Below are 14,299 nucleotides of genomic sequence, written 5' to 3'. Positions count from 1 at the left end.
GTGTATGAACCGTTGTACGTCTCTTTGGATAACGGCGTCAGCTAAATGCAAGTAATACCGAAAAATATTCCTATTTAGTTACCCTACTTCAGAGAAAACGTATATAAGTTTGTTAATCTGGCAGCGTCAGCCTTTGACAGTGTCAGCCATTAGAAAAAAGGCCATTTCCAAATGATGCTTGTAATCTCTGTTAATATCTAAGCAGTGCCAAACCGCGTCAACAAAGTGTATATAGAACACCATTTCAAGCACAGGGCAGCAGATCAAGCATTAATATTATCATCTCTTCTGTCCACTACACTAGAGGGGGGGGGAAACAGAGCGCTCCAGGAAAGAGATGGCTCAAAGGAACATAAAAGGGAGATTAAAGTGTATTATGGGAGGAAGAACAGCATACATTACCGGTAGACCTTTGTTTCGTGCTGTGACGTATGTAGTGTAGTAAGCTGTGTAAAATGTAAAGTAGAAGCGAAGACATGTTGAGAGAGTTGAGAGATCTGAGTCTCTGGATGTTGAACCAAAAAGCTATATAGGTAGGATCTATCTCTCTCCCTTCTCTGGATATAAATAGCATGAAAATCAGTTTGATTGACAGGGATGGACCGATGGAAGGCAGAGGGTATTGAAAAATGTAAAAGGATTTAAAAAAATGTTTTGCAAGAAAGATATAAATTCTGTCTGGATGTGCAGAGCCACAATGATTTATCTGTTTTTCTAATGGCAAATTAGTTCTTTAGGATTAAATCAGATAAGGTACTCACCCAGTCATAGTCAATTTGGACTTATGTGCAATCTTCTTTTTAGATTGTATAGTATGTTAGCATTGTCTAGTTATGTCAATTTAACTTCTATAAAATACTGGATCAAAATTCAAAACGTAAAATATATGAACAGAAAGATGAGGACTTCAAGTCTTCTCCAGTTGTGTGTGTGTTAGGGGTGTAACGATATGCGTATTCGTACCAACATTTTTCGGTACGGGTCTAATGGTTCGATGCACGTTTCTTTTTGGTAGGCCTACGTACCGAATTTCTTTTTTCTTAAAAACCGAGGTACGCACCGAATCGTGACTTTTGTGTATCGTTACACCCCTAGTGTGTGTGTATGTGTGTTTGTGTGTGTGTGTGTGGGGGGGCTTTGTTGCCTCTGATGCATTAACCTCCCCTCACTAATAACAGACAGTTCTCTTATGGTAATTGTTTTTTCATGGGTTGGCACGATTAAGATGAGAGATTGCCAAGAAGAGCCGTTTTTGAGTCACTTATTTACATTAATTGACATGTAATAGCTGAACCCCCAGGAATAAAACACTCTCAACACTCAACCTTTCCCTCCCCAAACCCCGTAATGAATAAGCCTTCACATTATTCCCATAATCATTACAGATACAAATATTGAATACACATACACATATTAAGTGAATTTAATGTTTGCATAATAAGATGGGGTTCACTAGAGATACAAGACTTACAAATTGCTTTTAGGATGTATAAAAAATGTAATTCAACAGTACAACAGTTCAAGTATTTCACCTTTGTCTGTATTTGTATTTTTGGAGTATAGTTTTGTGCTAAACGATGTCACCGGTTTCACCAATGTCATCCTTTTTATTACAATGCAGGGATTATTGTGTGCTGGTCACATGCCATTGTATTATGATAATACCTTATTTAAGTCAACAATTATCCTCCTCCAAGCCGCAAGAAACACACACACGCCCTAGGGAAGACCATGGTTTGATGTGTTTACAGTAACATATTTTAGGCAACACTATTTAAGGTACTTGCGAGCTGATACTTGTTGGGAGGTGTGTGTGTGTGCGTGCGTGCGTGCGTGTGAAAACCACACACACACACACACACTATTCTGCACACACACACACACACACACACACACATTGATTTAACATACACACACACAAACACACAAAATAATATAATTAAAGTAAATGTTCTCAGAGATCAGAGAACTCCAGGTAAGGTTATTTCTTATCCGTTAGACACGGCACCCTCCAGGCCTCGGATTAAAAGGAACTAAGTGTATGTGCACCCTGACGAGCGAAACCTGGGCCCCGTTTCCCGATAACGATGGATCCACGCTCGTACGATCATTCTTACGAAGGATCTTTCGATGCTTCATAAACATTTTTTTGACCGTTTCCCAAAACTCCTCTTAACATGAACACGCTTGCACTGCTCTTGTAACTGTCTACTGACACGGTGCTGAAATTGTCTCTGTAGGGGAGACGCAGGAATGTTGTTTGATGAAACTATATTTTGTGGCAGCAAAAAAATATCTCCCCATCAAGGCCAACAGCAAAGTAGCCTACGAAAAAAATAGACTAATATGTATAAAATATTACAGTACATAGACTAATATGTACTAATATATTAAAACACAATTGATTAGCCCCAGACCGACATATGCTATATCAGTCCTAATCCTGAACGCACACTTTTTCACTGCATTTTCATCCCTGAAATAATTCCATATTAGAAAAATAAAAAATGTGTCTGTGTGACAACTATAGCATTTATCTAAATGTGCTGATTTCTGAACATGTTTTGCGCTGCAAAGAGGGCAGACTTTCTCTGATTCCGCATAAGGTTTCATTGATTGGCGCACACTCTCTAGTCTAGAATCAAAAATGCAACGTTCCATTAATTCATTAACATTTAAACGCAGAGGCATTGACACGGCTGTTGCTGGTCTAGATCCTGCCCATATTGTTGGGCAGGGGTATGACGGTGCGATCAATGTAAGCGGGAAAGGCACGCATCGCAGCAGTTTCCCGCAGCAGTCTACGTTCACTGCAGAAACAACGCTCTCAACTTGGCGCTTGTGCACTCCACTAAGGTCAGGGATGTTCGTAACTGTCTAGACACGGTCCAATAAATAGTGAACTTCATCACAGCCTCGCCATCACAGCCAGTGCTTTATGGCAAACAATCGCAACAAAAAAACGGCTGCAGAAATTCTCCAACACCCGCTGGTCTCAGCATGATTCAGTAGTAGGCCTATGTCTTCTGTCATTGATCAATATGAGGACATTTTAACCATGATGGTTGAATTAAAATCAGAGGGAGACAGCAAGTGCATCTCGCAAGCGACCTCACACACGAGCAATGGTTTGATATGATTTTATTATATGCCTTGTGATAGGCTTGCCTTGTGACGTGGCGTTTGATCTGTACATTTCGGCTGTGCCTGTATTTTTGGAATTTTAAATTGCTGCAATAAATTATATTTTTGTTGACTTCTAACATGTCTCTGTCTTTGCAGTTTAAATCTAACAGTAGTCTAGGAGTACACTTCAAATTACCTGTATTCATGAGAGTACAAGGCCGTTGTACAAAGCATTAAGCAATATGAAAGGATTTCATTCACGTAGTCTTGTGTAATTGGGATTCAAACGCAATTATCAAGGCTTGATTCATTTGGTAGGCACATTTGATTTTAATTATGCAGGCACTACGCAGCCATTTTTCCACCTTTGTTATGCTTATTTCATAGGTTTATCATATTCATGATTCAACCTAACTGTAACCGTATTAGCATTAATAATGACTAGAACATCTCTTTAGTTTAGTTAGTTTCTTTTGTGTTTCTTTAGAGACAAATGTTCCGTCGGTTGAGGTTTGAGATACGGTATTAAGAGGGAGATACAGTGATAAGAGATAGTCGCGTCGTGCAGTGTTCAGAATGCAGGCTAGCCCTGAAGGCGAGGAGGCGTTGCTGAGGAAATCGCAACAGACAGTCGAGGAGAATCAGATGCAAAATGCGTGGAAATGGAGTAGATGAAAATGAAATAAGGACGAGGAGGACACAACCTCGCTGTCCGGACGAGTGGAGAAGAGTCTGGAGAGCACACACTTGGACCACATGATGGAACGCTATCACTGCTCTCCAAGAGCCAAGCTTTATTTATCACCATCTATGTTTTAAGAAATTATTAAAATGTCTTAGTTTTGTTATAGCCTCACATAGGCGGCATGTGGCTCAGGAGGTAGAGTGGGTTGGCCGGTAAGTGTAAGATTGCTAGTTTGATCCCCGGCTCTAACTAGCTGAGTGTGCTTAGCAAGTCACGACGAGCTGGCCGTCACCTGGTACGGTTAACACCGCCGTCGGTGTGTGAATGTGTGCATGAATGGGTGAATTTTAAGCAATATTGTAAAGCGCTTTGAGTGGCTACTGGTTAGAAAACTGTGATAGAAATGTAGTCCATTTACCATTATATTACAGACAAATACATAAGTTATTGGCAATAATTTAGTTAGCAGTCCAAGGTTATTGCTGAAATATAGGTTGCTAGAGTGAATTTTGTAAATGCAGTTTTAAAGGTTGTGCCCCTTTTGAATGTATTGCAGCTACTCTTCTATAAGATCTGTGAAGAAAGCATGTTCAGTGGTTCATGGTTTTGGAGGTCGGCTGAGTTCCATGTTTGATTATTTGATTCATCTTATGCAATGCATTTTTTGAGCGGTCTCTTTGTACGTTGCTTTGGACCAAAACCTAAATAAATTGATGTCAAATATAAATAACATTATTACATTCCGAATATTTGTAATGTGATGTCACGTTACTGGTTGCAATAAAAGTTGATAAATGAGGATTTAGCAAGAGCAACAGAGGCTCCGTTCCCACTGCAAAATCATACCTCATCAACTTTTATCACTAGTTTTAAAGAAAAAAAGGGATTGTGTGTGTGTGTGTGTGTGTGTGTGCGTGTGCGTGTGTGTGCGTGCATGTGTGTGGGGGTGGGGGGGGGGGGGGGGGGGGGGTGGTTGAAGTAAACCAGCGTGCGCGGTACCAGGATATCCTCCCATTGTCCCCAGCTTGCGTCGTCTCTAGATGAATGGAACATCTCCAAGAGCTTTGGACATTTTTATCAGTATCAGCCCACGCATGGTGAGTCTTCCCTGTCCAGCGTAAATAACAACATCCATGCCAGGCCAGTGTGGCTGGACATAACAGGGTCATCCCCACCAAAAACACGTACGCCAAATCGCACCTGGACGGAATGACTTATTATGGGATGTGTTTTAGTTCAACCGTATCCTGGTGGATTCTTTCCCCTGTATTCCATAGAGGACAAGCGTACAGTTTTAGGTCAACATCCTTTCAGTGTGTATCTCTGTTTATATTGTAAACACAGATAGACCCACACATGCACAGGCACACACAAACAGATCTACACACACACACACACACACACACACACACACACACACACACACACACACACACACACACACACACACACACACACACACACACACACACACACACACAAAAACAATAAAATGCATAACATGCCAGCTGTTGGTTTGTACAGCTGGTTTCTACAGCCTGCTAGGATCGATACATCTCAATAAGGGTATGAGGCCCTGGTACGGTGACTGACTGCAGGGACTCCACAGGAAATTTAATCACACAAAGCTGCACTGCTCCTAAATCGGTAAGGCTGATACTTTTGTCGATATTGGTTGTTTCAAGACCAGGCATTTCGAGGTACAGGCCTAGGACCTGTGCTGTGCCATAAAGTGCTTTGATCTTGAAATAATAAATCAAAATAATATACAACCGACACATTGTTCCATTTTCTCTGCAACCATCACATCACATCCCCGCTTAGGAACACCCTTTCTTATTTTGGCAGTGAAAAAAAACAAAAGTTCAAAAGTTGAAGGCAGTTAAAAACCTATATTTAGTCATATTGTTGTGTGGCGGTGTTCAGAATTGACCCCCCCCCCCCCCCAAAGAAGGGCATCCACAATGGGTGAGCCCTTGGATGCAGCCTGGCATAATGACATAAATGATGACCAAAGTGCCCCAGTTTCCATTTAATTGGGGTGGATCAGTGGTCATGGTTACCCTACAGAACAGCCTGCCCTGCATCAGAGCAGTTTTATTCATCATGCACCTGACACACACACGCACACACACAAACACTCGCACACACACACACACACACACACACACACACAAACAAGGACAACACAAGGAATGTCACAATTAGTCGACACTGCCCTTGCTGGTCATCACTAGAAATACTAGCCAGTTAAATGCTTTTCTTTTCCATCTAAAAAATGGTGGACTTCCACGATTCATATCGAAAAAGAAAACTCACAACTCATCATTTCCGGTCAAAAAACCAACTGCCACATAAACAAACACCTAGCTCCATAAACAACCTTCCAAACAAAAATAACATATTTAGCCCGTCATACGCTGAATTTAGACCATGCTTTCAATAGAAGAATGAACTAAAGTTAAACAACATGGATTGTTTTCCAAAACATCTAATAATATATCATATCAGGCAAAACAACGCAAACAGCCCAACACTTGGCCACAGTAAGCCTAACCAGTAAGCAGGATCCATAGAATAAATCGTAAGATACACATTCATTGTTATCACATCTTGACAGACCAAGATTTATTTTGGATGATTATTTTGATTTTATATTCCACAGCTATTTTACCCAAAGCTAAAAATATTTTAACTGGTGCGATGGGCAACCCATAAGTAATAATAACAGTATGCCTAAATAGTCCTTGCCACACTTGGCCTCAGATTGAAATGAGTTAAAATGACTTTTCTTTTCTTTAGCCTTGTCGGCTAGTCGTTCACAAAACGTCTGGTTAAATTAGTCAGAAGGAGCATCTCTAAAACACACCCACGCACACACACAGACACATGAACACACGCGCTAATTAGCAGCAATAAACATTAGCGCCTGTTCCTTCCTCTATATATTCCCAATAGGATGCTGAAAGCAACAAGGCAGGCACACAGGGGCAAAGTGAACCAGACTTTCTTCTTCTGAATCTAGGAAACGCTGCAATACATTTATTCACTTTAAGTATGGAACTGTAATTATACCATTTCACATTATGCAACCAAATTCACAGGGCACAGCATCATAACGTCTAATCAAATTACAAGGTTCTATATGTGGCTTGCTATGTTTATGTAAACAAGAGCATATCTCACCTCACAGGCTCTTGCTTGCTTTGGCTGTACTATACATACACAAATACTGCATGTGTACATTAATTTAAGTATTGTGGATCACAAAGCCATACATCACTCCATCGATCCACTCGTGCATGCTTAATTATAAACCAACAAAGCAACCAACTTCTTTGAAATTGAGCACATCATTCACTTTCTGCTTAATTATATATGCTAATTTGAAAGTAATAATAATGCTTGAGCATGTCAATATGTTTATACATCAAGTAAATACAGTGTCAAATCAGAATGTGACACGTGATAAAAGTTGCGTAAGTGGGTAAAGAAATGTATAATTGTTCCTAGAGGGATTTACACTATATACCAATATGATGGAATATTTGGACTATTGCAGGCTATGCATTACGCAAAGCTAAGCATTAAGCACCAAGACCATTTTTAGCTGACAAACCGTGTTGTTACTTACTGCAAACAATAGCTTCCGAAATGAATCAACCAATTCAACATCATTTATTTTTTTACTTTTGACAACTAATGAACTAAAGTACTCACTTTCGAACAACTCTTGACTCGGTATGGACGAGTCGGGATGTTAAGTATTTAACATATCTGTATTTGGGTCTTTTCAATGCTCAGACACTTAACCCATGTCTAGATATGAAATGAGCTGCTTGCTACAGCTCTGGTTTCTTTGTGGTAGTTGGTCAGCAATAATTAAGTTTCCTCTTTAAAAGGAGCAAGATATCTCTCTACCAAGTCTCATTTATTTATTTATTTATTTATCTTTACCAGCAGTAAGAAGCAATGGTGTTACTCTGCTAATGACCCACTCATGCACTGAGATATAGAGGTCTTGCTAATTACTAGAGAATGATGAAATTAACCATTTAATTTACTGGTTGTTTTGAGACTCAGTGCAGGCCATACATTAATCACTGTCTGATATAATGGAGAATGTTAGGGGAAAGTTACTGACTTAACCCTAGTTTGTTAGTTACTTAGAGAAGTAACATTACTTGCTTGATAATTAATGCCTTACTAACTTAATAAATAAGCATATAACTGAACTAAATACAATTAAATAACTTTTTTTGGGAAGTTACCTTTCAAAATGGCTGTAACTTTTAACCTTTTAGCTTAAGCACCCTTTCACCTTCACAAGATATGCGCTGTCAGTTTTATCCTGTTTTCCGATCAGCCTACAGCGACAGTGTTTGTCTGTGCTGTTTGATAGAAGTGGCAATGGGGGGTCTATTGGCACATTTCACCAGAGGGTGCGGAACGATTCAGTCTGCAAGGGTGCGGCACAGGTTGTGTTTCCACCACCAAAAGTGGTCGTGACCCGGACTGAGTCGTATTGAGCCGTACTCGTCTCACAGTACTACTGTTGAGGTACTGAGAAAGCCTAAAAGGGTCCCGGCAAGTTTAAGCTACACACGCTGTCGGGGGATAACAAACAAACACAGTACCCGCAAGGTATTTCTTGACAATGGCGAAAGCTTCGTTTATTGAAGAAAATGTCGTGCAAAAGTTTGCTGTCCTTCTTGGACGTCCTACATTGTTGCTTGCTTTTTGTTCATTGTGCGCATTCTTCTTTTTCCTTGGATTTATTATCAGGCTACTGTGTCTGGCTGCTATGAGATCACAATGCTTACGTAACTGCCGTGGCTATCGCCGTCCGGCTTAAACCCCGCCCTACCCTAAGGGTACTGGTGGCGGTGGAAACGCGAGCCGTAACTGAGCTGGGCTATACTGCACCCTCACTACTGGGCTGAGGCGTGCTGGGTCCGAAGGGTACCCGCCAGTGGAAATGCGCCATTTGTTGCAGTCCTGGACCAGACATTAAACCCATTACTGGGACCATGTCGCTGCACGTGGCGGTATTTAGTCACTCATCCTGTGGAAACTACATTCTGTGTCCGAAGGGATGCAGGAACACCGGAGATACACAGGCTCATTATGGCCAGGAAGCTTTCAGTAGACCGCTTCTATCGTATTGGAGATGGCAATGTATTTATAGGGGTTTTTATTGCCAATAAGCAAGAAGAAATACAGATTTCTACACACACACACACACACACACACCAACCTTAATTGACAGTGTATGTGATCCCCAGTGCACAATACTTCTAACAGATGTCAAAAATGTAATTAAATAAGCACTACTGGATAAAAACAATACAGTCTTAATATGAATAAGTCTTAAGAAGATATTCCTTTGATGAACACATTAAAATATATACAATGGTCCCAAACATTGTTTATTATCCCATGTAAAAATAGCAGAGAATAAGTGGCCCACAAGTAAACCAATATTTAAGAATTGTTTTTATAATAAATAGTGTGATATGCTTCAGGGAAAAGCTTCACTTCACTCACTCACATAAGGAAGGCTATTATTAAAGTGTGTGTGTGTGTTACACCAGCAGGTGGTGAACTCAAGGAGAGGGAAGCACCTGTCCACTCTCTTATACAGACACACACACACACAAAAGCAGAGAGACAGACAGACACCCTTAACTGTACAGACACACACACTGTAACCCACAGTTTAACACACACACACACACACACACACACACACACACACACACACACACACACACACACACACACACACACACACACACAACAAGTATCAGCTCGCAAGTACCTTAAATAGTGTTGCCTAAAATCTGTTATTGTAAACACATCAAACCATGGTCTTCCCTAGGTCTTCCTAAGGATGACATTGGTGAAACCGGTGACATCGTTTAGCACAAAACTATAATCCAAAAATACAAGTACAGACAAAGGTGAAATACTTGAACTGTTGTACTGTTGAATTACATTTTTTATACATCCTAAAAGCAATTTGTAAGTCTTGTATCTCTAGTGAACCCCATCTTATTATGCAAACATTAAATTCACTTAATATTAATTCAATAACGGCTCTTCTTGGCAATCTCTCATCTTAATCGTGCCAACCCATGAAAAAACAATTACCATAAGAGAAACTATCAAGTGACCTTCCTGCAATGGCAGCTCTCATCCGATGGATTGCTTAGATGGAAAGCCATCTCCTCGTAAAATCACATGTAAACTGTTTTTCACAGCACTACCCAGCACCTTTAGTTATAAGTATCCATATTTTTTTGGCCTATTACAATTTCCCTGTACCCCTTTAAGTGTGTTTATTTAATAGGAAAGATGGATAATAAATTTGAATTATAGGTTAAAGGATGTAGCAGTCATTTCATGGTCTTATTTAGATTCTTTCTTGCTAGAAGCCAGCGAGGCAATGCAAGTTGCCTTGCCCGGTTCTGCATTTTCTTCATCGTTGCCATCTGCTTCTGCCAACATTAATAAGACCCACCCCTCCATCTACCAGTGCACCACCGAGATAAGGAACAAATTGTTGTCTTGATCCAATGCTACACACCATCACATATCTCTGACAGGTCATTCTCCTTAGTCTAGCACTCTCCCGTTGGGGTCTTTTCAATATGTAAAAAGTTGTATTTTATTTGATCAAATTCCAAGGAGCATTTTTATTTCCCCCTTGCTACAATCCCTTCAAAGAGTACCGCATCTGGACTCTTACCAATTACTGCTGATGGGATGATGAGTCTAGATTGTAGGCACTTCGGCAGGGCAGAGGGCCGTGTGTTTTAAAAAAAAACAAGATGATAATTAAATTTGAAATAGTAATACTAACTAGTCTTACCATGGTTTATTGTGAAACGTAACCGTTTCATCCCTAGTTACATTGCAGCCTGTGGTTTGCGGCTGGCAATGGCTGAAGCACTCTTGCTTTCTGCCTCGCTCAATACTGGAGCAATTTCTAACATTGCTGTCCTCATTCGTCACTTCAGTCCAAAATTATGGTAAAATAGACCAGGTTGAAAAAATGCTGAGGTTCCCTAGAATGCTTGTAATGCAGGAACCGAACAGATGCACAGGATGCATTGGCACAGCGAGGGTAGGCAGGTGGTGTCCCCATATTGTCTCTGTTGCTTGTTCCATCTCTTCCATTTCCCCCATCTCCTCTAATCTCCTCAAATCATGTCACTAAGCAGAACCATTTAGGCCAGCAGTCAGGTAAACACATCATCGCAGCCCATATCCTCAATTCTGAGAGCCATCTTGTTTTATCCAGGATGTAGTAAAATGGCCTCAAGGCAGTACAATTACTTTTCTGTTGCTGTTGCCAGACTATTTTCATATTAACTTATGCAGAGGGCCTCCGCAAAGTGTTTTACTTCTCCTTTAGGCATTTCAAAGAATAATTTTATAAACAGTGACAACAAAATGTAATTGCTTTCTAATAACTTTGTATTGCACTGGATATCTCAGTTTCCTCTACTGAAGTCGTAAACTGTGAGATTAGATTTGTGTTGACCGAAAGCAAAGTACTGTGAACAATTTACCGTTGTTAATGGAATTTCCTTATTTACAAGGCCTGTGCAAAATTGAGGAAGTTATATGTTTTTTTAGTTGTTATGTTACCGATTGGTTTTGTTGTCATAAGTTCCCTTTTGGTTGCATCTATGGTGGCCCTGGGAGCTCAACCCACTGCAACTCAAGAAAACACAACGTCACAACGCGTGCAAAATGTGCTGCAAACTCAGACAACAAAACCCCTGACAGAAATCCACTGCAATTACCCCTAACAACAACTTTAAAATCATGAGCACGTCTGGATACACTCCCGCCACGGTTTGTGACTCATTATGTCACTGTAGTCGGCTGTCTGCCTCAGTGATGTGGGAATTGAACTAAAACGTAAGTGTTTCATGGTTAATTGAACATTGTGATTGCATGATTATGATATAATTGCAGTGTCTATTTGTCTCTGGAAACCCAAGCCCCACCAACAGTGGCCTTTGGCAAAACAGAAGACAAATAAATTACTGTTGTACTGTTTTCTGTTTTCTGTTGAAGACTCAATATTTACTATATATCCTAAACATAACTACATTGCATCATCAGTATCTTGCACATGGGTAATATACATATGTAGATACATACACAATATATATAATATATTCTAGTGTCACATGCCTCAGCATACTGCTATCAGACCACAAACAAAGCTTGTTCTCAAATTCAGAAACTCAGAGGGGGATTTATATTTAAGTGATTAGGCGTCATAGTGTTTAACCTTATGTGTCTTTCCAAATGACAGTTGAGTGACTGGAGGGAAGAAATGGGGTTGAGAAAACAGATGTGGGCAGTCAGCTACTGCAGTCAGTGATCATTCATTTTCATGGTAAGGGCACTCTGATCAACCCCACTAGAAATGGACAAAGCGAAGGATAGAGGTTGGCAACCTCTATCCTTCGCTTTGTCCATTTCTAGTTGAAGAAGTAGAAGAAGTAGAAGGATATGCAAATAAAAGACAAATGAATTAAACTTAAATTAATTCACCAAACCTAATACTTCGGGGGAATTTTGCTCAGAAAAAAGGGGGGAGAATAAAATCTGAATGGGAGAGAAAGCATGAAGGACTTGATGGAGGAAACACACTATAAGGACTTATAGTGTGACCGGTCTATTTCCTATACCTTCAACAACCTTTAAAAAGGGGAGAGTTTAGTGGATGTAGAAGAGGAAGCATTCTGTCACTTTATCCAATTAAAATTCTCTTGTCTGTGATGCCAGATGTCGCTTTGGTTGAGCACTCGGTTGTCTCCCGCTGTAGATCAATTATCCACCCTTAATTAGACCGCGGTTTCACTTTAAGTTCATACAGTTTGAATGGGAGTTTTATTACAATTCTTACACAAACGTAAGCCAGCATACCCTCTATGAATTATGAGGGTTCTTTTCAGAGAGACGAGTATAAAGTCCTCAATATAACCTTCTAACTCGAGAAACGGTTTTGCAAAGTTAAAGTTATGCTGTTTTGTGACAAAATGCTGTTTTTTGGAGAAAATAAGAGCCATCAAAAAATAAACCCTCAGAGCTGGGTTTTAACCACGTAGACAAAGTTGTGCAGACTCGCCAGGTGACCACTGATGAAAGTAGGGCAAATCCAGTTTTCTGGTTGAATCATCCCATGAGGTAAAATACAAAAGCAAACTAAATCATAGCTATTTGGCCAATGGGCATCCAGGTTTGGCATCCAATGCTAAGGTGTTTCTTTCAAAAGGAAGGAAAAGACAGCAAGACATATAGAAACACAAGTGCATCGATTATGTCTTCTCCTTCAGGCTCAAGTTCTCTTTACCGACAGCAAAACTACAACACGGAATATGTTTGAACACAAAACCGGACTATCTTGTTAAACCGATACAAGCTCTCCAGCCCCACAGTGAATGTGATCTGTCACAAGATGCTGGTGGTACTATACCGGCTGTACAATAGATCAATAACACTCACCAGAACAATCTTCCAAATGACTGCTTCCGAATGGTTCCTAGTATGCACTAGTTTGTGATGGTGTTTGTGCATGCATGCAGGAATATGTGTCGGTTTTTATCATCTCACTGTTCATGTAGCATATGTAGCTTTGATTTTGTCTGTGTATATGAAGAGAAATAATGCATATAGAGACAGTATTCTATTATATTGACATTGGTTTATGTATTTTGTATGCATCACACATTCACATATTCCATAAAACTAAGTATGGGGCCGATTGAGGCACAGCTGAAAAGTTTGCGGATGGTGCATTTATTGTGTCTTTTTGCATGAGACCTGAAGGATAGTAACTGTACAATGATTGCATGCTCTTTCACGTTCATAATTTCAGGTAACAAATCTAAGGACTGTGCATGCTTGAGTCACGATTTGAGTATTATATCTGCCAAGCCAATTAACCCCTGCCCTGATTATGTCCACCAGACGGTGTTAACGTGGTGGAAGTGTAAGAAGAGTAAACGTGTGGAGGAAATAAAACACTTTTGGATGTGTTAGAAGAAGAAGAAGAAGAAGAAGAAGAAGAAGATGAAGAAGAGGGTTTGCGTTTCTTTTACCTGCGATGTGGAAAATCTGTTCTGTCGAGTGGTTTTCCTGCAGTGAAGGGGAAATAAATCCTGTCAGTTTCAAATAAGCCTGTTCTCTCTCTTGGACCTATTTTCACAACTGAGAGAAATGAATTTCATGAGGCGCGCACACACACACACACACACACACACACACACACACACACACACACACACACACACACACACACACACACACACACACACACACACACACACACACACACACACACGTGCCAATGGTAACAATTTGATTTGTGGTGTTCCCTCTAGAAATGCAATAAGCCCAGGTTCAACTAGGTCACAGCTATATGGTCATGGCTGTAGTAAGACCTGCTTCTATGTTTAAAGG

This window comes from Micromesistius poutassou (assembly GCF_964030765.1).
Source record: "Micromesistius poutassou genome assembly, chromosome: 11".
Taxonomy (NCBI): Eukaryota; Metazoa; Chordata; class Actinopteri; order Gadiformes; family Gadidae; genus Micromesistius; species Micromesistius poutassou.
Note: the sequence above shows the minus strand (reverse complement) of the source record.